Source organism: Protomyctophum bolini (assembly GCF_963924005.1).
Source record: "Protomyctophum bolini genome assembly, chromosome: 7".
In the NCBI taxonomy this organism is placed as follows: Eukaryota; Metazoa; Chordata; class Actinopteri; order Myctophiformes; family Myctophidae; genus Protomyctophum; species Protomyctophum bolini.
The window spans coordinates 20,378,997-20,402,153 of NC_137868.1; the positions used below are offsets into that span (position 1 = coordinate 20,378,997).

A 23,157-nucleotide genomic window follows, 5' to 3' on the forward strand; every position below is an offset into this window, starting at 1 on the left:
ATTATTGTTTGTTGCAATTACAGTATATCACTGTGTTAAAAAACCACACATCTTTCACCATTTATAATTTGCAGGAAAAATAAGAAGAAGCTACCAACATTATCTGCATTTAATCAGGTACTCCTTGGCTCTACCCTGAACTACATCTCCCAGAGATCTTTGCCAGGGCTGTCTCGGTCACGTGACCAGACTCTAGGAGCAGGTGGCTCAGGGTCACGTGATGTTGTTAGCCGTGGGCAGACTGGGAGCAGCTACAGCCTAGCACAATCACTGCACAGCACTGCACTCTCCACTGAAAGGTAATACTGAGCAACACTCTGCATCTTTGTCCACCGTGTTTTCATTGTTGGTTGTGATGATGACCGCTGCAGCAGCAGCTACACATACTGAGGATGAGAGGAGAGCAGAGGAGGGGAGGGGAGGGGAGAAACAAGAGGGGCAGAACATAGGGAGGAGGGATGAGGGGGGATGGGAGGCCGGCAGGGATGCTCTGCAGCTCTTCCGTTCCTCTCTCTAGATAACCAGCCAGGAAGCAATGTGCTGTGTATTTGAACACATTGTGTGGGTGTGTGTGTGTGTGTGTGTGTGTACTGTGCACAGTGTGATGGCACAATGTAAGCTGAGGAGGAAGAAGGAAAAGAGGAGGAAGTGATTATGTAGTTACTGTATGCAGTTACTGTACGGTGTTATTGGATTATAGCATTGGTTGCTATCCGTTCGTTGTCGGCATATACTGTTATATGCTGTTCATTGTCTCTGTCCCGTTGCTCATGGTTTTGAATGTGTTGTTTTGCAACATTCCATCCCTCCTCCTCTCATAGTTACAGACCTGTACGGGTCCATTTTAACACCCCTTCAAGGAACCCTGAGGGACCCTCCCTGGACCCCACTTTGGATAACTTTTCATACACATCCATAGAAAACTCAATGCATTTCCGTGAAGGAATTAATCTTGCCAGCATTCTACTTTGTAGGTGTGTACTCACCCATTTGCTGCCACTGACTTCGGGTCAGCTCTTGTCATCTCGTATCCATTTGAAAGTTCTGGCAAAATGTAGTAAAAATATCTCTACCTTTCCACAAGATTTACACTGATGACATTCTCTGTACGACAGGATGACATTTACAGCAGCACTGAACATGTGAACTTCCTTCAATGAACACACATACAATATTTTCCAGCAACGACTCGTCATAGATCTCTGATCTCCGCCCCCTAGCCTTGTTGTGGGACAAACTGAACCATGCAGAGCTGAACGGTGTGAATGACAATTCACACGCTTTGCATTTGTAAAATTACTCATTTGCCGACTAAAGATTGAACGGAAAACTAATGGAAAGATAAGGCTTACACTCAACATACGTACAGCTATTAGGAAGAGAGCTTTATCTCCGCAAAATCGGGGCTATTATGAACACACTCACACACAGAATGGAAAGATGATTTTGACAGCTACTGCCCCACTTTCAAGGCTACAACAACTGATACCTTATTGAAGAAAGAAACTATTATACATGTATAATTGCTTAGCGAAACATTTGCAGAAATCTTTCTTGCCCCATGTTTGGTGGTGTGCTGGTGGGTGCTCAAATGTTGACAATGTAGGCTACAGTATTGTATTCGATTGCCCATTTGCCTATGATAACACATGGTAGGCTATGATCCAAGAACACTTACACTTATTAATCTCCACGTTAACTCTGTTCATTGCAATTAGCTTATCTGCAGCTCACCAGGCCCAGGGTATAGATTGGCTCTTTTAATGACCTACTTTTACGTCTTTTGCAGAGCAGTGACGTTTTGGCTATTTTCTGGGTGTTCATTTAAATGAATGAATACATTAATCAAGAACACTTTAACAAGATACAATACAATGTTGATCGGGTGGTTTTTAAAGTTAAATCTGTTCATTGAAAATAGCTGATCTGCAAGCTCACTACTGTAGAATAGATGGATTACAATACTAATAGTGATATATAAATATATAAATAAAATCATGACATGACCAGCTGGACACCCAATTAAAATAGAAACCTCATTGATTATATAAATGCGTATGTGGCTTAATTAAATGACCAGTGCTTGGCTATTATGCATCCATGGTTCTGTGCGCCGTCAGTGCACATTTGCTTGATACTTGATTGTTTGATAGAAAGTCCAGACAATAAAATCTTTCTTTCTAAAGTCCTTCTGTTATGGCACAAGTATGAACCGAGAAATTCTGCACCATTAAAGTAGTGTAATAGCATGGTAAAGTCACTGTTTAGGCTACAAGCTCATCATGTCACTATCAAAGTGATTGATCTGTGTCTCTAGGGTCCTACTTTCCCCACATGTTTACTCCCCCTTTTGGGATATTTTGCTGGGCCCTATACGTACAAACAGGGCACACAAATTGACAGGTGTGATTAATTACCCTGCACTAACCACAACGCACCTGTCAATTTGTTTGTCCCGTACATATGTGTTTGGTGCTGCTGTGAATGTCATCCCTTCACGTACAATGTTGTGAATCTCGTGGAAAAGTTGAGATATTTGACTAAATTCTCTTCCAGAACCGTGAGTTCACAGAACTTCACACAGATCAGTCACAATGGTTCCCTCCATGAAAATGCATTGGCTGTTCTGTGGTATAATACATGCAATATATGGAATATCAGCCATTTAGGGCTATAATGAATTACTGGATGTGTCACCATTCTTTTCTATGATGATTAGATTATTGTTTTTGTTATTGTGATAATACTGTGGTGGTGATTATGATGATGCAGAGGATGATGATGAGGAGGATAACAAGTTTATAATGGTTGATAATACTGATTGTTTTATTATTATTATTTTTATTATTTTTATTATTATTATTATTATTATTATTAGTAGTAGTAGTAGTAGTAGTAGTAGTATTAGTAGTCGTGGTATTATTAGTGTTGCATTTACTTTCTTAAACTGTACCTTTGGTAGAGTTTAAGAAACATGGCATCATGTCTTCCGCAATTCATGTAAGATGGTTTGAAGTAGTGGGTGCTGGTCCCACTTGATGACTCATCTCTCATTCCATCACCATGGACTGGCTGTCACCCGTTGCCATGTCAGCCAACGAGGGCAGATCCTTGTCTGTATTCTGCTGATGATCATAGAGAATGGAATGGAAGATTAAAATAGGTAATGAGGATGCAAAGGATGTGTGTTTCACATATATTCCACATTTTTCACATTATTTCAAGATTTAAATATTAAAACAGGACCTCCTGGAACCCCTCAAGGACCCATGGGGTTCTCACACTTTGAGAATGCACAAACGCATTCCACGAGACTATCGTACTCGTAGAGATTGAACTTTGTGATTGCAAACATAATGGTGACTACGCCTGACTACGCCTACTTGATCACCAATTTAAGCACAGTCTCACTTGAGCTTAGATGAAGATCCTGCGGGTATCATCAGTTACAGTGAGTGTGTCAGTGTCAGTGAACTGCAGATAACAAAACCAAATGGATCTGGCAATGGCAGCAGCAAGCAGGTACAGTAGTAGAGAAGTGTCTCTGTCCATGGTGCTGATCTGCTTGTAGGTTTACTGTGTGATGCTGAATGTATTGCCGACAGCTCCGTGCAGGGGGGGGGGGGGGGGGGATATGTGGGACACATTGCAGGCAGCCAGAACTCTCAAGATCATCGAGCAACCTGTGAATTACAGTCTCCTTCACATTGTCGAATAACACGTCCCTCTGGCACAGAGTCAGAACAGCCATCTGCTGTAGTATGAGTGAAAAGTAAAATATAGTATCTTCCCTTGGCAGACACTCAAATGTTTTGCAGTACATTGGATGGCATGCTCATGTTTTGTATTCACTTGTTTCGCCCTCATAACTAATAGCTGTGATGCGAGTGCTTTCTCATTATCATTCAACAACCCCTCCACCATAAAGAAGACCTTCCCTTCTCGTTGCTAGCCCAGGTTGTTGTGTGGTCCATTACTCTCTTACTTGATTAGATTACCAATGAGGGGTGAAAAAAGAAAAACACGCAAGAAACGTATTTTTTTTTCACAATAGTAATTCTAATTGTAATTAAACGCCATGCTTTTCAAGAAAAAACAATAACATTAGCACTCAATTAAAAACTATTTGCTACGGCTGATCAGAAAGTCATGTTGAGGATGAGCAGGGGTCAGATTGGTTTGTAATTGCCTGATAGCATAAGTAAATGGCTTGATACCCGGGCTGTAATTGAGGGGGAGAGAGAGAGAGAGAGAGAGGGAGAGGTGAGATAGAATAGAGAGAGAAGCTTGTGAATGTGTGTGTGTGTGTGTGTGTGTGTGTGTGTGTGTGTGTGTGTGTGTGTGTGTGTGTGTGAGAGAGAGGGAGAAAGAGGGGGGGGGGGGGGGGGATGGATTGGATTTAATTTGTGGATTGAGGAAGACTAGACCCCCTTGCCATCAGAGATAACAAGGCCAGGCTCTGTGATGTGTGAATAATGGCTGGACAGAGGTTTAGACATCATTAGAATAATCAGCCCTGATGCAGATGGAGATGCACTGGATACATGGGAGGCCTACTAATGGTTGATGGGACAATTAACCCACCGCTGGTGTAATTTCTTTTCTTTCTTTCCCCCAGGACACAGAATTGTTCTGTGTCAAAGTCGATGCAACCTCTCGATGTGTCTGGGGTGTACTGGATAATGGAACAGAATTAAGTCTGAAGTCTTTGACATAACTTATTCTACTCATCCAAGAAGGCAGTTAAGACAGTAACATTAAATTCTGATTTGCGCTCAAACTTTCATTCTTCTGGTGTTGTGCAGTACTATTGAAATACATTTTATTGTATTATATGTTCTTCTTGTCTACTGTGGCTGTTTCACCTGGACCACTGCAGAGATAGAAATAATATATATAAAAAAATATACAAATAGACCAATTCTGTTGTCCCGACCCAGGTTTAACAGGAAGATGAGAAAGTATTTTCTGCCTTATCCTTATGTGGAAAAGTAAATTATCTAACATATAATTAGCATTATCTAACATCCATTGCAGTGTAAACAGTTTAGCCACATCTCATCGCCGTTTGGTGAGCACCGAGCGTGTATCGGAGAGCTTTATCGTATTCCACCCCTCATCTCGCCGTCCACCGGATTGGAGGGTTCCCATTGATCATATCAGATTGGTTAAGTAATTGATTGTTACTGGTTATTAACCTCCCAGAACTTTGGACCCACGTGCCGGCAAGCGAGGACAGCCTGTAATCAGTCACGAGTGGCAGTCGCTAATGAAATTAGTTCCTGGTTCTGCCTCGCAACTTTGTTTGTTCCTCAAAGTATTGGCAAGGGCACAGAGATGCCCAGTTTGCTTTCTCTGGAGAGCGCAGAGGATGAGACGACAGAATGTAGATAATCAGGCGGTGTGCTTGTATCGTCTGTTCGGGATTAGTCATTTTTGTCTGGGCGAAATAGTATATGGCGTACTGACATGAAATAAACGTGGGAAAAAAGTGTCCCCATTGCAGTGGCGGTCGCTACTGATATCGGTGGACCGACGGCTACGTGTTTGCCACCATCTGTTAGGGCCCTGAAGTGACATCGAAATGTCAGATACTCAGAGCCTGATGTGTGAGCCATCGCCAGCCAGCTGGAAGAATGGCACTCTCAACACTTCCTCTTGCTTCCTTCCGTCCGACACCCTGACTGTGTCTCTCATTCATGTCTCTCTCTCGTCCTTCCTGTCCTGCAGTGCCATCGTGGCGATTCCTAATCAGTCACTTTCATTTGTCTGTAAAGTGCTCCACGAGGTTGGCCTAAAGCCTGATTTCTAATTTGTCGCACGACGGCATAGCATGGCGAACAATAACATGGCAGATGTACAAGATCGCAACGCGTTGAATGCGTGTGTGTGTATTGTGCTTTGCTGCAAGTCTGTGATTATCCTGTCATATCCAATAAGTGCAATCCATTTATACTAGAATAGGCTTTTGTCAACACTTTTCTGAGAGGAGATTCTATCATCCGTTCCTGATGTTTACTTTGTGATGACAATCTGAATATAATGCGGGGAAAAGGAAGTTGTTGCTGAGAGAGAAAAAAATTACAGTTGTGGATTCTTTGGAAAATGTTGTATTGTCTGTGATAATCTCGAGTCCCCAGAGTGTCTGAACGTTTATCATAAAATCCTTAGAGTTAATTTAACTAAAATAGTTAAGGTTTGTATCCTTTTACCATTGTTTCTCAACATTTAAGAACCCCCAGTTTGGATATACATTAGTCCACAGACCCACATTTGATATCCTTGGCATCCCAATCTACACTGTAAAACAAACAAAAAAGAGTTACACAACCCCCGGTGGTCCCCGGACCCGACGTATAGAAACAGAGCCTTATACCAGTGTTTTTCAACCATTTTCATGTCAAGGTCCATTATTTATTTGGCATTTGAGCCACGGACCACCATTTGATGAAATGTAGCCTCTTAGACCCACAACGTTGAATATTTTATAAATTAAGTAAGGCCGATGTTTAACAATAATGTAACTCTTGAGAGCGTATAATGAAACCAAATAGACCCGTGAGGGTCCATTTGCTTTCATTATACGCTCTCAAGAGTTAAAGATCCAATAAGGGTCCTTTCGTTATCAACTCTCCATCATTTAGCTGGAACCCCCTCAAGGACCACTGGTGGTCCCCAGACCACTGGTTGAAAACCACTGCCTTATATGCTATCAGAGTTGAATTAGCACTGAAGGACGTGTTTTTATGTGTGTTATTATAAGCAGACGTATATGGCCATATGGTATGTGCTATATGGTATATCGCATGTGTGCGTACATGTGCGTGTGTCATGTGTGCGTGAGCCCACGAATGAGTTTGCACATTCACCATCCACCGCACGCAGCGGGGGATCGTGTAGCCATGGTGACGGCTGTGAGGGATTGTGGGAAAGCGATCTCCAGGAAGCAATAGCCGCAGGGTGAAGCATATGTGGCAGGAGGAGCACACCAGAAGGCTGTGGCATCGAGGATGTCCAGTTGGCCATCTGTTCCCCATACAGCCAGGGCCAGGAAGCTCCATACACAACAACCCCAACCAACGCGGGCAGCCGCAGGAAAGGAGGACAGCGTTTTCCAAATGCCAAAGCCCAGGACACCACTGTGGTGCCCAATCATCGCCCCCCCTACCCTACCCAGTGGTTGGAAGAAGTAGGCTACTCCGGATTACACATGGGATGTACTCTACTGTATTTTACTTAAGTAAAAGTAGCAATACTGTTGACTTGATTTTTTTAATGTTACGTGAGTAAAGGTATTGGCATTGGCATCAAAATATGCTTAAAGTAGGCTACCAGAAGTAAAAAGGTGTGTGAATATGAAAATAGCAGATCTACTAGCCCACACTGTGTCACATCGTTTGTCCCTGTAGATTAATATAAAATGTGGTTTACCGTAATTGGAGAGTGTACTTAATTTATCCCATTTAGACCGGGAACCCCTATACGTAACTTTTCTTAACATTTTCTGAAAAGAAGGCCCCAGTCTAAATGGATTACGTTTTCGAGTAAAAAAGTATAATATTTGCCTCTGAGATGTGGTAGAGCATGCATAAAGTATTGAAAAATTAACATTCTCAAATAACGTATTTTGTTTTAGTACCCAGCAGTTGAGTAAATATACTTTCCACCACTGCGTCCTACCGTCACACATCCCAGACAGATTTCAGTGGCTGTAACCAGGACTACCGGGAGAACGTCCTCCCTTTCGGAGTCATGCCCTCATGCGGTTCGTTTGTTCCTCGTACAGAATGTGGGTGTTGGAGTGGAAGAGGCACCAGCAGGCCCTCAGTCACCGGCCAAAGACCATTACTCGGCCCCACTCGCCGCCAAGTCCACAGGCTGCATCCACACTATATATGCTGCAGTCTGGGACACCATTACCAGAGCATGTTACTGGAGGCTCCTCCAGAAGGCTTTATGCCTGATTTATATTTGGTTGTGTGCCGCATCGCACTCTGGAAATGGCTGATCTACAAGCTTGCGGCGCGTCATGCCATGGCACTTTGTGGACTTGTAGATCGGCTATTTTCGATTCACGACACGGTCAAGTCAGCCAATCACCCTAGGCAATCCGTAAAGATATACATTTGTGGATGTCAGAGTCCATATTCCAACTATAACAAAGAAGGCCCATTATGATGGAAAAAACATGGTTCAAATGTAGTTGATTCTCTGGAATGTTCAGAGACGAAATGTTTTTATAATCGTCATGGGGGCCGGCCAGACGTGTTAAGGTGCCAGACTTGGATGGTTAGAGCGGAGCGATTACATACAAAGTCAATGCAAGACGAGAATTGCGCGAACGGGCGCGACCTGGTGCGTACAAACGGGACGAACCGAGGCGAATATATATTCAGGTCCAATTCCTCATGGGGCCGAGATCCCTGGTCCAATTCCTCATGGGGGCCCTGGCCCCCCGGCCCCCACAGACTCTATGTCACTGCTCATGTTCACAGTAGTATATAGTACACACAATCGCACGCACGCACGTCGCACACACACACACACACTGATTCACAAAATGTATTGCCCTATAGCACAACCATGTCCATACAGCCTGATTTGCGACATTTGTGATTTGTGTTGTCACTTCGCTATTATATTCAGTCTGGAAAGGGTCCTTTTTGACTAGGACCCTTTCCAGACTAGCAAAGTGACACCGCAGTAATGGAGGCTTGAAATATCTGCTCACAGACGTGCCTGACGTGAGTGGGCATGGCAATGCCTTTGCCTGGCTATAATGACCACTGCCATAATCACCACAATGTCTACGCGTGACACTTCTTTATAAATGAGCTTCTGTTACCACAAGCTCTCTGAAGATGCTAATAACTTTCACTCTTCTAACCGTGTGGATTTTAGTGCTGGTGTTTGAGAATTTGCCTTTCTTTCTTTTGCAGTGACGCTCATTTGCATAGAAAGAGGCTATTTGTCGCCAAATGTATGCATATTACCTCATTTAAATACTTGCAAATAGCACAGAGATGCTATTTCATTTGCAGCACAGTTAGGGGTGCATTTCACCCTTTGCGGGGTGCTGTGAGAATTACACAGTTTATTTTTGTCTTATTTGTCTTATTTGTCTTATTTATCGGCCACAAAAGCAGAGAAATCCTATTTAGGTATCAGAGTCTCACTGCAGTGTATACACCATGTTGACTTTAGCTCTGGATTTCCCAAAACATTTGTGTCAAGGACCCCTAAAAGCCATAGCTCTCCTGTTGCTAACTATTGCAAAATGGATTAACAACACTATTTTTGCTATTTTTATTATTATTATTTATTTATGTGTATTTCAAATTTGGAAATTAACGACCAAGTGTATATATATATATATATATATATATATATATATATATATATATATATATATATATATATATATATATATATATATATAATGTTTTTCCCCTGTCTAATGTTTCCCCTTGGGGTCCACAGCCCCAGAACTGTGTGAACCTATGGATTTCTCCATAGCCCCTGGACCGTAAATTACTCCAGCGGCAGATGAGACCAGGGTGCGTTTCACTTTGACCATGAAGTCATCCTCGCGGACATTATTGCAACTTCAATCACGGGTCTTGAAGTATCCTGCACACTTTTTACTTTCACGGTCTTTCAAGAGCCGCCACCCTGGAAAAAGAACCACCGCTCATCCGCTGAAAAAACTTAAGAAAGGTGCTGGAGCCACAAAGGGAACATGAGAATAAAATAAAGGGAAGCTCCGCACACTCAGATCTGCGCACAATCAATGTATTTATTTAGCAAGCTTTCGGTCTACTGACCTTCTTCAGGCCGAAACCTTGCTAAATAAATACATTGATTGTGCGCAGATCTGAGTGTGCGGAGTTTCCCTTTATTTTTTTCTGAAGAGCCGCCACCCTAAAAATATAATTGGCTCATTTGGCTGACAATAACTTAAAAAAAAAGAGAGACAGTAGGTGTGTGGATGCTCGTTCCACAAACCCTGGCGTGAACGTATAACGAACAAAGCTGCCTTGTTTTTCTTTCCTTGAAAGGTCATGTGAAAAGGAGGTCACATAAAGTCTACCTCGTGTTCCGCTTTCCATTTGAGACACGACTGCCATATGGAGAGAGAGCGAGAGTAAATAAGAGACATGCAGATGGAGGAAAGGGGTGGAGATAGATATAGGGAATCAGTGAAAGAGTGATAGAGAGAAAAAGAGAAGGAGGAGCGAGAGAGTATACGGCTAAGCACAGATTAGTGAGAAGAGTTTGTGGAATAACGAGCAGCTTCCCCCTAGGTCCCAGGACTATCTCCTGCTCCGCGCCGTGTCATTCGTATGCATGCTAGACAGCCGTGTATGCACTACAGAAAACCCTGTTTGTCTTATCTCCCCAATCTGTCATTGGCAATCCAATCAAATGAGTGCATTAAAACGCCACCTTTTCAGGTCCTTTCAAACAAATGAGAGCACATGAGAGTCCTGCCCCGGCGAGTGAAGGTCACTCAGTAAGCATCCACGTCTCGCTGCGGATCATGTGGACTCAACGCGTCTCCAAAGTGCTATTGACAATCGCCGAGCCAATCTGTCTCCTCAGCCCAGACACCTGCCTTGCTAATAAAGACACAGCTGTTTCCTTTCAGACACAACAAAAGCACATAAATCATTTCGGGGGAATCGGCCCCGCAAAGTCATGCCTTTAATAGAGGTGCGCGGTGTCTAACTTTTTATCAATGGACATTGGACATTAATGGCCATGTCATCTTTCAAAGCACCGGCTGTATCTCATCTGGCCTGTCACACCGTGTCCTAAATCTTTGCCTTTTCTGTCGACCCGTTGTCAATTTGAGAGCCCATCAGATTGGAGAAGCGAAGGGGGAAAAAACTAATATCTACAGTTTATTTTTCACTCACTCCCAAGAAAGGTGAGACTTCCTGTCACCTAAAATGTATTTTTTGTTCCTTTAGAGCAGTGGTTCTGGGCTCAGCGAGCCCCTATACATTTTCTTTTGTCATCCACAGCACCCCTAAATTGCATTGTTACTTTTCACTCTAGCACCTTATATTCATGGCATCTTTTACTACGTGACATTTAGCTTAACAATATGATAGGCCCTACTATCATTATAATGATTATTACTATAGTTGTTGCTATTGTAAGGTGATGATGCTGGCCTGCACGCACGCGCGCGCGCACACACACACACACACACACACACACACACACACACACACACACACACACACACACACACACACACACACACACACACACACTTTAAAACTGTTCCCCCCCAAAACCGGGAGGCATAATCTTCAGTTCTTACCTCATGCTGATTCATCTAAAGTCTCTCTAGAAGCATTTATATTCCTGAACTCATCAATGAAGACAGAATATTGACCTTTTGGTCAAAACCATGGAGGGCGCCCTAGATTTAGAGTTATGAGCCATTCTCTAATGGAGCCGTAATCAAGGAAGTGAACGGCAGTGCGCATGCGCCAAACACAAGTATGCTGCATAAAAAATATGCTGTATAAAACATACATAAGGACATACAGTACACGTCCAAGGCATCCCGTGGTTTTGAATCCCAGGACGTCTATACACGTCCTTAAAAAAAGTGCTAAATCCTCCCCTAAGTTTTCTGAAAAACTTCAACTTCTTAGCAACATCCATACACAGAGGTTCTCCTGACCTGAAAGGTATAATAACTTACTTTAGGCTAGACAGTTTTTGATGTACCATTCAGACAGCAATCAGCAGAGCAGAATGAGAATGTAATGCCATTCAGCACTTCTGTTGAAATTCGGACAGACAGGCTGAGAAGGACCAAAAGACTGACTGAGTGTCTTACAGACAGATAGACAGACAGACAGAGAGACAGACAAAACGAACACCACACTGATCGATCATGACTGACAAGATCTCATTTGAGGTCCTCGCGCGTCGTTGACTGATAATTAATTATTTTAGACGCTTGTCTGCACATATGAAAAGGCCATGAATGCACTTCACCTCCCCGTAACGTTGCGGTGAGAGTTACAAATGATTAAAGGAAGCTGCAATGTTTATTTTCTCCTAAACCTGCATCCTCTGTCGGTCTATAGCGATGTCTGCAAGGTTTGCCGGGGGCCACTCAAAGGCCTCAGTGTCAGTCGTAGAGCGCAGATTGACGCCTCGGTCGAGGCACTAGCACAGCCGTCTCATTCTGGCCCACCTCTCCTGCTGAAGGGTTCCCCTTCAGCCAATTAACTTGCAGACAGTACGGCCGTCTCCATGGCTCCCATACCCAATTAAAGCGGTTGTTCCAATTAGGCAACATGGAGAGCTGGCGTGTGACAGGGAAGTTACTCGTGATGACCCCTGCCTTTTCCCCCGTTAAGTGATCAGCTCACTTCACTCCTGGCCCTTAGCTGTCTGACTGCTCACCGTATTTTGGTTTTCTAATTCCTTTATAGACCTGCCCTATAGAGTGTCGCAGTCCCGCCCTAGGGCCCAGGAATTGATAGACATTTCAAAAAGTATTTATTTAAAGACCTTTTAAGCCTCGTACAAAGCCAACTCGAGTTGTGAGAAATCATGACAACAAACAAAAATCTTCGGGCCGAACAAATAATTAGAAAGAAGAAAAAAACGGCAGGTTACAACACTTTTTTTTCTTGTTTTTCTTCTTTGTAATTATGTTTGGTCCAAAATATTGTGTTTATTGTCATATTTGTCACAACTCGAGTTGGCTTTGTACGACGCTTAAAAGGTATTTTAAATAAATACTTTTTGAAATGTCTATGGGAAAAATGCATTGGGAATTATTTCCTGGACCTGGCGTCGTCATGAAAGGGGGCGGGACTGCGACGCTCTATACATCCATGAGTTGACACGTTCTGTCGGCTGCCACAAGCAGTGGTGGACAGTGGCCAAGTGCATTTCTAGGTGTAGGGAACCCCGCCACACACATTTCAATTAAGCTTGAGCTATATATTTTATATATAATTGTTTTTTGAGGAGCGCTAGCCCCTCCTATGCCCAGCGTTGTGTTTATGTGTACCCCATAGCGATGATTTGATTGGCTGAGCAATGTGTGTACCCCATAGCGTTGATTTGAGTGGCTGAGCACAGAATGTGCGATTTATGATGATAAGAGCGCCCCTCATTTTACACAAGTGTGATTTTGGTACCTTTTCCAGTGTGTAGTAGTAGGCAGTGGATGGCTCAAAAGCCTGTGACAAAATAATCCGGTGTCTGGTCTGGTTTAAACGATGCTAGTTCAATATCGAATGACCACTTATTTCTCTGTTGAAGGCAGGTGAGCCGTCAGCAACATGTGTCTGCATGTGATACCACAATGCATACACGTGTAACTGTAACCCGAAGTCTCTCAGAGCATACCAGACATCAACCTACATGAAAGCAGTGGCGCGCGCTATGTATTCCAACCCTGTCCTTGTGACTTATAGGTCAGATTGCTGTTACTATTTACCTCCCCAGGGACAAAGCTGCGACAGAGAACAAACAGAGATAACGCTCTCTTTTGTGCTCCGTTCAAAGAGAGCCTTCTGCACACACGCACGTATACACACACATTATTCCCTCCAACCTAGTACACTCCTTGCTGGAAACAGAGGAGACCTATCCGTAGATGGGCGAGATCAGAATCAGTCAGTGATATGGAGCGTACCATCATGGGCCGATAAGCAGAGAGAAAGAGACAATGATACTGCTGGTTCACTCACACTACCGTGTCATCATTAGCTGGCGTTCTTTTTTTTGCAGCATCATGCTTGTAATCACTGGAAAACATGTTTGTGTAGAGGCTAGAGATACATCTCAGACGCACATTAGCCATTGATCGAAGATTAGCCATTAGCTAGAACAGAGAAAAGGAATGTTTTGGCGGCGCAAATAGGCAGCTGTTTTCATAAGGGAGGGTGTAATGGGATCATGTTTTTCTTTATCACATCATCATGCAGTAAACACTGCTTTGTTTGATTATAAAATGTTACAATCTCATTATGAATCCCTATAGCCAGAGAACAATAATGGCAATGTGGGGGCCTGCCTCTCAAATAATACGGCACACACTGTAAATGAATTCTTCCAGAGCGCTAGGATTACAGCATATTGTGTCCTCCTGAACCAAAAATTATACAGTAGGGTGAGGCTAATTTACTGCTTGGTTAGTTGTTACGGTATGTAAAGTTTGGTTCATTCACCCTTTTCTTTGGCTTATTTTGTTTGTGTTTTGTTTGTTGCACAAATTCTGGTTTGGTGAGGGTTGCTGCTGAGTGCTGGAGCTCATGAAGCTAATTAGTACCTCGCTTCAGCGTAACATTTAACTTGGTCGACTGTAAAGTGAAGTCTTGGAGAAGCTTTTGACAAACAAAACAGTTTCGCTACAATTTCTCCAGGACGATGTAGAAGTTCACCATAATCACACAATTAACCTTCCACCCATGAAAACATCTTAGTAAAATATAGTAAGTAATCATAGTTAAAGATGGAGTGCCGTGATTATGTATGTGTTTATGAGTTGACTTTATTAGACCCCTTGGTGTGGTTATGTGCAATGATGTCTTCCCTTTGTATTTAGGGTTTTTTCCTGGAGGCTGAAAGCTTGACAGTCAAACGTGCCAAAGAAAAAAAACAGTGATATACTGACATCGCAATATCACCCCTCCCCTAACCCCTCCCCCTTGCGGCTTCAGTTCACCACCCATCTCCACCCACCAGGCAAACCAGGCATACTTACAGTTTAAGGGCCCCAGAGGGAGGTCTCCGTCCTATTAATTAGTACAGTCTGATGCCCTAGACAGAGATTGATTAATAGGACGGAGATTATTGATATGAAAACCGCTGCAGGCTGGGAACGCCTGTTGCGCAACATTCAATGTTGCGCAACAGTGGGACGCCATCGAAAATGTTCCCCCCGTTTAGCCGACGAGACTGAAAATCTTAAAACGTTAATAACTCTTGATCTACATCATAACGTCTAATTCTAAGCTTATGTGTTAGACGGCCCACCGCGGTCCAGTCGCTAGCGGCGGTAGATGTAATCATACCTCCCGTTGTTGTTGATCGCCTTTAGCTGCTCCATCCGGGATAACATCCGGTTCGTCGGTAAAAGTGCTCTGCTATAAATCGCTGGGCACACTGATTTAATGGATTAAATAACCCCGGGCAATCAAGGTGTTAATTAACTGGTGGGCGTGTCTACAATAAAGCGACATTTTAACAAATACTGTACACTTTAATTTATCCACATTACACGTTACTCAGAGAGAGTTTAAACTAAATACACACTGACAACAAGTCACACGTTTAATTAGCACTAGCACATTTGACACTGATCATCTCTTAAATCGTCATATCAGACTTGCCATGCCAATAGTTTTATCTCTTCAGCCATTGCTGCACTAAACACACTGCCTTGCTGATATGGTTCTGTGTATACTGGGGACTTCATCTATTGTCTTGGTGTTATGTTGTTTGTGCAGTGGAATTTTCTGTCCATGTGCAGCAGAGGAGCGCCTGGCAGGGCGTTAGAGAACACTGGACCAGGTTAACCCTAAGGGCCGATTCATATACTGCTACTTTAGAGCAGAAACGAAGTCGGTTCTGGAAAGGTCCTAGGGTCGAATTTAGATCTATAAAATTAAATTCATACTCCCTCATGGCTAGCGCCGAAGTTGCTTGTAAATATTGGAGGTCCTCGACATGAATATATTTTGTGGCCTTGAGCCTGATCTTTGCACCGCGGATACATACAGTATGTGGCACAGTGCATGTGTCGTCCTCCTCCAGCCAGCTGGGTGTTTGTTTAGTTATGCGTGTGTGTGTGTGTGTGTGTGTGTGTGTGTGTGTGTGCGTGCCTGTGCGTGTGTGAGTGCGCGTGCGGGGAAGTGTTGGAAGATTATGAATTATGAATTGAATTATTCTGGGGGTCCCTGGCACAACACATTTTCAGATGGAGTGCCGCAGTCAAATACATATCAATTTGTGGGTCCTTTAGCACAAGAAGGCAAATCAGCATGGTGGTCAAGGCTATAGGTCAAGTGCCACGGGCTGAACATAATCTGTTCAGCTCTAAAATTATAATTTTAGAGCTATAATTTTAGAGCCAACCCCTGTATACCCTCACCCTGACACGGTGCACTCCTGAGAGCAAAGTGTAGGGCCTGTGGAGGCTCTCTCTGGATGACAGCTACCAGGTGAGTTGAGGCAGAGTTTATATTTGGAACAGAATGGAGTGATTTATCTCAATAATGAGTCTTTTGTTTTTTTTGTGTGACAAGGCAATTTCACCCCCCTATCCCCAAAGGTGTGGGCTTATTTTCTTTTTCCGTAGTTTTTTTGTTGTTGTTAGATTTCTCCCCTTGTCTCTCTCACACACGCCCGCACGCACGCATGCACACATACGCACGCATGCACGGCACGCACACACACATACACACACACACACACACACACACACACACACACACACACACACACACACACACACACACACACACATTGCCCTTCCCTGACTGTTCTGATACATTGTGATGCGTAGGATGTTGTTTTTTTGTTTGCCTTTTTAAATAGTGCTGATGGAATCAGAGAGAGAGAGAGAGAGAGAGAGAGCTTCTCTGTAAACTCACATGAACAATCCCTGGGTTTTGTCTGTGTCAACTGAAGGTGAGAATATGAGAAGAGATGAAAGCACAGCCACTTCTCAGTCACTGTCACTGTGTGCTCAGTCCCTCATCTGGGGAGAGAGGGCATCACACACGCATACACACAGAGGCTTTCAGCCTGAGCAGTATAGGTTACGCATCGTGTCTCACACCCAAAAATAGCAGATCTACAACAAGCTCACGAGCAGCGTTTTGTACATCTGCTATTGTTTGTGTGCAACACCAGCATGCAGCTAAACATAAGTAAAGTATTTGAAGAGTTGTCGTTCCCTTTATCAAGTAGTTTTCTGTAAAACGTTCAAACATCACAACATCAAAATACAGCAGACATATATATAAAAAAAATGCAATCCTTTTGATCCCATCATCCCGTCTCGCAGCGGGCATGCGTCTGGTCTCTAAACGCACATCAAACCAGACGACGGCTTTGATCAGCTTCTGTAGTGCCATAAAAAATAAATGAAAGAAACATTATCTCTCCTTCAATATCAAATTGCAAAGTGCTAAGTGCTCTGTAATACCTCACTATTGATCCATTTAGCGTCCTATGGAGATATCTAAAGACTGCCTTGGGGTGGCCTGGCTGTAATGATTTTCCTCCACTGGGTTTTTGTTTTATCTGGCATGCATGGCGACTATTGACCATGTTGACACCGTGGCCACAGATCTGCTTCTGACAGGACAGGCCCGCAGGGCCACAGATCTGCTTCTGACATAGGACAGGACCGCAGGGCTACAGATACGCGTTAGGATCAGAAACGGGGGGGCCGTTATTATTTCACATTATTATGGGACATGGGAATAATTCCAACAGACATTTCTGGGTGGGTGAAGGAATCGTATCGTAACACGTTCGTACAGTGTATCCATAGACCTGATAGATGCGCTTAATTGGATCGTGTGGTTCTGAGATGCCGCAACTCGACAGGGTCGTTCTACTCGCGCTGGAATCGGGACGTCTTGATGTCTGACGACAGAAGGAGCAGATTGGTCGGAGTGACCCGGTCACTGGCTGATTAAGGGTCGCTGTTTGGCCTGTGTGAGACGAGTATCGTCACTGTTAATAATCGTGTCTCGAGGATCTGATTCTGGCGCAGGAGCAGACAGTAGCTCGGGACGGTTGAAAATGGGTCCTCGGGTCATTGTTCAATTTCAGAATGTCCCGTCATCATGTGATCGGTCGAATATAGGCTCTGGCAAAGACACAGATTATGCACAAACACAGACACACGTGTGCACCAACGAGTGCGCAGGCAACACATGTCGTGTTCATGAAGGGAAGAGACGGTGAAATCTAAAATGGGTCTTACTGTAAGGTTCACTATTCCCTCGTAAGATGTCACCTTTAATGTATAGCTGTCGAAATGAATAACCTGCCGCGTACGGGCGCCCACTGTGTGGGCAGACATGAATACGTGCATATGTATATCTTGCACGCACACACACACACACACACACACACACACACACACACACACACACACACACACACACACACACACACAGACATATGAAACCTTCGCCCATCGCTTGCGTCCAGGGCACGCACTAGCTTATTTCTGCTCATTTGCTTGGCTCTCTGGCTAAGCTAAGCCTTGCTCTGCTGATAATGAAAGCTGTGAGCAGAATGGGGGTACACAGTCCCTCCACCCTGCTCGCCCTCTAGGTTCATTGTAGTGATGCAGTGCCACACAGGGCTGCAAGCTGCCTTCGACTCACTTGGCAGTCTGTGTAGCTGGCTGTTGTATGGCTGCAAATGTGTTTGTACTCACCACTTTTACACTGCACATACAATATATTACTGTCTCATATACAGTAAATAGTAGATTTCATGTGTTATTTGAACCCCCCCCCCCCATCTCTCTCTCTCTCTCTCTCTCTCTCTCTCTCTCTCTCTCTCTCTCTCTCTCACACATTATTTTTTGATTCGAAGAGACTGAATACTAATTAGACTCTCTGGCCAACACATTAATTGTACTGGAATGAAAGATCTGTGTTGTTCACATGACGGACACTTCACTTATTGGTCTCTCACAGCGTCTATCAGTGCATCCATATTTAAATAGGCGAGAGGAGCTACATTGTAAACTTCTCTTTGCTTTTGAGGTAGAATATTGTTTGCTGGCTATCTCATTGCCATTGTTATTTTCCATTATTGTCATTTGCCAGGAAGTGTGTTAAGAGCCGAAAGAAAGGACATTCAGGATATGGGCTACATACATTTAAAGAGTATTAAAATGTTATTACAATGCATAATGCCTGGCTTTGGGCTTGGAAGAAAAAACATGTGGGTAAGCTTTGACTACATTTAGCGATACAGACAGAGACGGGCGGGCGGGCATACGGAAGGACGGACGGACAGACAGACGGACGGACGATTCTGCATTCACTGACACATCTTTACCGCAATGTAACAGATGATTCTTATGTGATAATGGTTTTGAGTGTGTGTGGTTTTACCCTCTGTCACTGTGCTAATGGAGGAAGTCCATGCTGCGTAAGCTCTGAGTCAGAGAGGCCAGGGTGAGTGTTGATGACATCATCATGTGGGCCTCTGGCCTTGGTGGACGGGTGAGTGTGCAGAGAGCCGGTGCAGAGCAGGTGCAGAGAGCCGGTCAGAGAGCCGGTCAGAGAGCCAGTCAGAGCAGGTGCAGAGTTCCGGTCAGAGAGCCGATCAGAGAGCCGATCAGAGAGCCAGTCAGAGCAGGTGCAGAGTTCCGGTCAGAGAGCAGGTGCATAGAGCAGGTGCAGAGAGCAGGTGCAGAGAGCAGGTGCAGAGAGCCACAGTGTCATCATGGCTGTGACTAACAACACAATGCTATGCCCACTACTTATTGTGTTTCAGGCAGTGTGGGAAGTACTCAAGTATCTTTACTTAAGTTCAGTTTTGAGGTACTTTTATTTCCATTTTTTGATACTTCATACGTCTATGGCACTTTTTGTTATTTCACTGCCAATTACCGTATTGGAAAAGTATGCTCATAATATTTATTTAGATTATACTTCATCTAGGCCTACAGTATTTGAAAGTAACATATGTACAGTATATGCTCACGTCGCAACGTGTTGTGATCTTTTTGCACCGCCATTTTAATAAGCGTTTGACAACTTTTGAAGTGGTCAGGTGCTTTTTATTTGGTCCTTTGTTTGGTAATGTTTTGATGCCAATTTTTTTTTATTCATCACAGAGTATTTCTGCATTGTGGTATTGCTACTTTTACTTACGTAAAAAGTACTGGGAGTACTTCTTCCAGCCCTGCGTCGTGGCTGTGAGTAACGACACAGTGGTATACCAACTATTTATTGTGTTTCTGTGCTGCTCTGATGACCTCAATTTCCACTAGTGTGAGTAACTAAAACACAAACATGGGGCGATTTATAGTCCAACACTGTACTGAACAGTAAGGTCGTGTGTGTGTGTGTGTGTGTGTGTGTGTGTGTGTGTGTGTGTGTGTGTGTGTGTGTGTGTGTGTGTGTGTGTGTGTGTGTGTGTGTGTGTGTGTGTGTGTGTGTGTGTGTGTGTGTGTGTGTGTGTGTGCGCCTGCGTGCGCCTGCGTGCATGACTATCAAACATACCGGGCAGACGGGTTACTTTTTTTAAACGAAATCCATATTATTTAATTAAATCTGACCAGAACCATGGGGATAAAACATATCTCCACCAGCCAAAATGAATGCCCATGGATGGGGGATATCAAAAGCAGATGTATCTCTCCTCCATTGTGCCAGTCTTTGAGAATGGTGAGAAAACACTACTGTTTGTTGCCATTCTGATCGGGAGGATCGGATGATTCCCCTGGTATCCCCGTATTTGATGTTGCAACAACGTTATGAATTGTGGGTAATTCCCTTAGGCAAAGTCTGCATCGATGCAGACTTCAGGTCCTATCAAACGGGCAGCGATTAAAGCGCCTAGTAATTCATTTTCAATGAGACCTGCATTTTTGTTTCTGTACGCGCAGAGAAGTCGAGGGGCGACAACGCAAGCAGACTTACGTGGGCGCGGTCCGGTGAAATTGACGCGCGGCCGCGCATGCTCGTTTCAACCATCCGCCCGCAACTGACAGCTCTCTAGACCTGGAGCAGACCTGTCGTATGATCCAGGCGACAACGTCTGCGTTAATTGATGCCCGTCTGTAAGGACCTTTTATACAGAAAGGTGCATAAAGGGCCAGCTAGCCCTCACTGACTTGACTATTTCAAAATGGGACAGCCCTCAAGCCCTCATGGAATTCATGTGAACACGCGTTTAAGCAGGATCCCCCCCCCCTGCATGACCACTGCTTATGTCCTATTCCTTTGACATCATCCGATGTGTGCCCCAGCACCCCACCCAGTGTTTGATAAATAAAAGTGCACACAAAGCAAATCGTGTGTGTGTGTGTGTGTGTGTGTGTGTGTGTGTGTGTGTGTGTGTGTGTGTGTGTGTGTGTGTGTGTGTGTGTGTGTGTGTGTGTGTGTGTGTGTGTGTGTGTGTGTGTGTGTGTGTGTGTGTGTGTGTGTGTGTGTGTGTGTGTGTGTGTGTGTGTGTGTGTGTGTGTGTGTTTGTTTGTAGTGTGTGGATTTACACCACAGTCACTGGGCTCCAAATCAACCGGAGAGAAGATTGTTTATGGACTGCCAAAAGTAATTAATCTCCCTCCTCTATGGAAATTAATCGGATTAAACATCCTTGTGCTTGTGGCCCAGTGAATCTGTCTCCCTCTGATGTCGGCTGCGAGAACACATCTCTTCCCCGCTGTCCTCTGTCGTGCACCCCCATCCCAGAAAGTCACAGATGCCAGTCTGCATGCATGCACATGCCACAGACCCGTCACAAATTCACAATCGCACCCGATACACAATAGGACAAATAAGTATTGTAATAACGATGGCCTTCTCATTTGAATAGCTGTCATTCATTCACTGCCGCAGACAAAGACACAGTGGTGACGGGGGTCCTCTACATGCAACTCTGAGTGTGTGCAAATGGAACCAAATGGGAAAGTTCTCATTATACTACTCTGACACCAAAATGTAGAATGCCCTGTCACCATCCATTAACGGACATGAATCACTGGTTTTCTTTTCAAAATGTACCTAAAAAGATAATAATAATAAAAAACCAAACATCAAAACATGTATCACTATCAGGAAACCACAAGAGGAGGTAAATGTAGATTCCCATCGAAAGGAGGTGTCATTCGCAAAAAACATGGAATACGGATGTGTGTATTACAGGAAACTCCCGTTAAACTTTCCAACAAACTCCGGTAAACTCCCGAATTGTACCATCACACCTGTATATTACCGTATATTACTGTATATGCTCGCTAAACTTGAGGTTTACGGGCAAAATACAGTGCCCATAATTTCCCGTTAACTCCTCTTTTCACGCAGTGGTAATTCACTGCTGGCATTTTTCCTCTTTCTCCTTTGTTCATAGTAAATGGTGCATTTATAATGTATAGCGTCTTTATCCAAGCCACTTTACAGGGATGTCTGACGTGCTGTTTATATTTCTGACTAATGTGTTCAATCGATCAAAAAAATTTAAAGAATTCTACTCACTCAGAGTTACGAATGGATGAATGAATGTACTGGGGATTTTATGCAGTATGTACTGAACCATTAGGCTACTGTTCAGGAAATGGGGAAAAAGTAATGTTCCAAAACGATCCAATGTAGTTATTATAATTTAGTCAGTCACACTGTCTAAGTGATGATTTTTATTAGATAAATATTTGTAAAATGTATGGATACTGTGACGACTGCATGCGGCTCAGGAGGTAGAGCAGGTCGTCCAATGATCCGTCGGTGGTTCGAATCCCGGCTCCTCCCGGCTGTCTACATGTTGAAGTGTCCTTGAGCAAGACACTGAACCCCAAATGTCTCCCTGCTGGTTGGTACCTTGCATGGCTTCCGCCGCAATCGGTGTATGAATGTGTGTGTTAATGGGTGAATGTAATGCACAATCTCTGTAAAGCGCCTTGGATAAAGGTGCTATGCACCATTTACCATTTATGGACAGACTCAATCCTTTTCAAACTGGCGTGTCATCATTCGTGCAAGCTCTCAAGAAGCAACAAGCTCACAGCATCACAATCTATAAACTGTGAGCTTGTAAATTGGCTATTTCTGATACGCAAGTAAAAACGGCATTTATTTAGGCCTATGAAAAAGAAAGTAAAAAACATGAAGCTGAAAAATGGAGATATATCATGCAAGGTTTCACAGCGACCATTATGTATCAGTGAACACAGAGGGTTTTACTGTGTAGTACCATATGACCTTTTGATAGAGAGAGTTTCTTCTCAGAGGGATGTTGTGTTGATCTGTGACATCTGGATGCGTTCGCCACGGGCCAAACACATGTCGGCTCATTCACATTATTTAACCTTTTTCAGCAGGAGCTGGCGCACATCTCTGATGCCAAGCCCCGACCACACCATGATCCATTGATGGATTTCATTTGTATTTACACGAACACTCACACTCT

The 23,157-nt window shown here is 43.8% G+C and overlaps 1 protein-coding gene across 1 annotated transcript in view; it reads left to right on the top strand.

The window, feature by feature from the left end:
• Window positions 1-250: 250 nt before the first annotated feature.
• The window catches only part of tsnare1 (T-SNARE Domain Containing 1), a 121,799-nt gene continuing 98,892 nt past the window's right edge, over window positions 251-23,157 (top strand). Inside the window, exon 1 of the mRNA XM_080767205.1 lies at window positions 251-299. The gene's annotated coding sequence lies outside the window, so the exon portion shown is untranslated. The remainder of the gene's footprint in view (window positions 300-23,157) is intronic.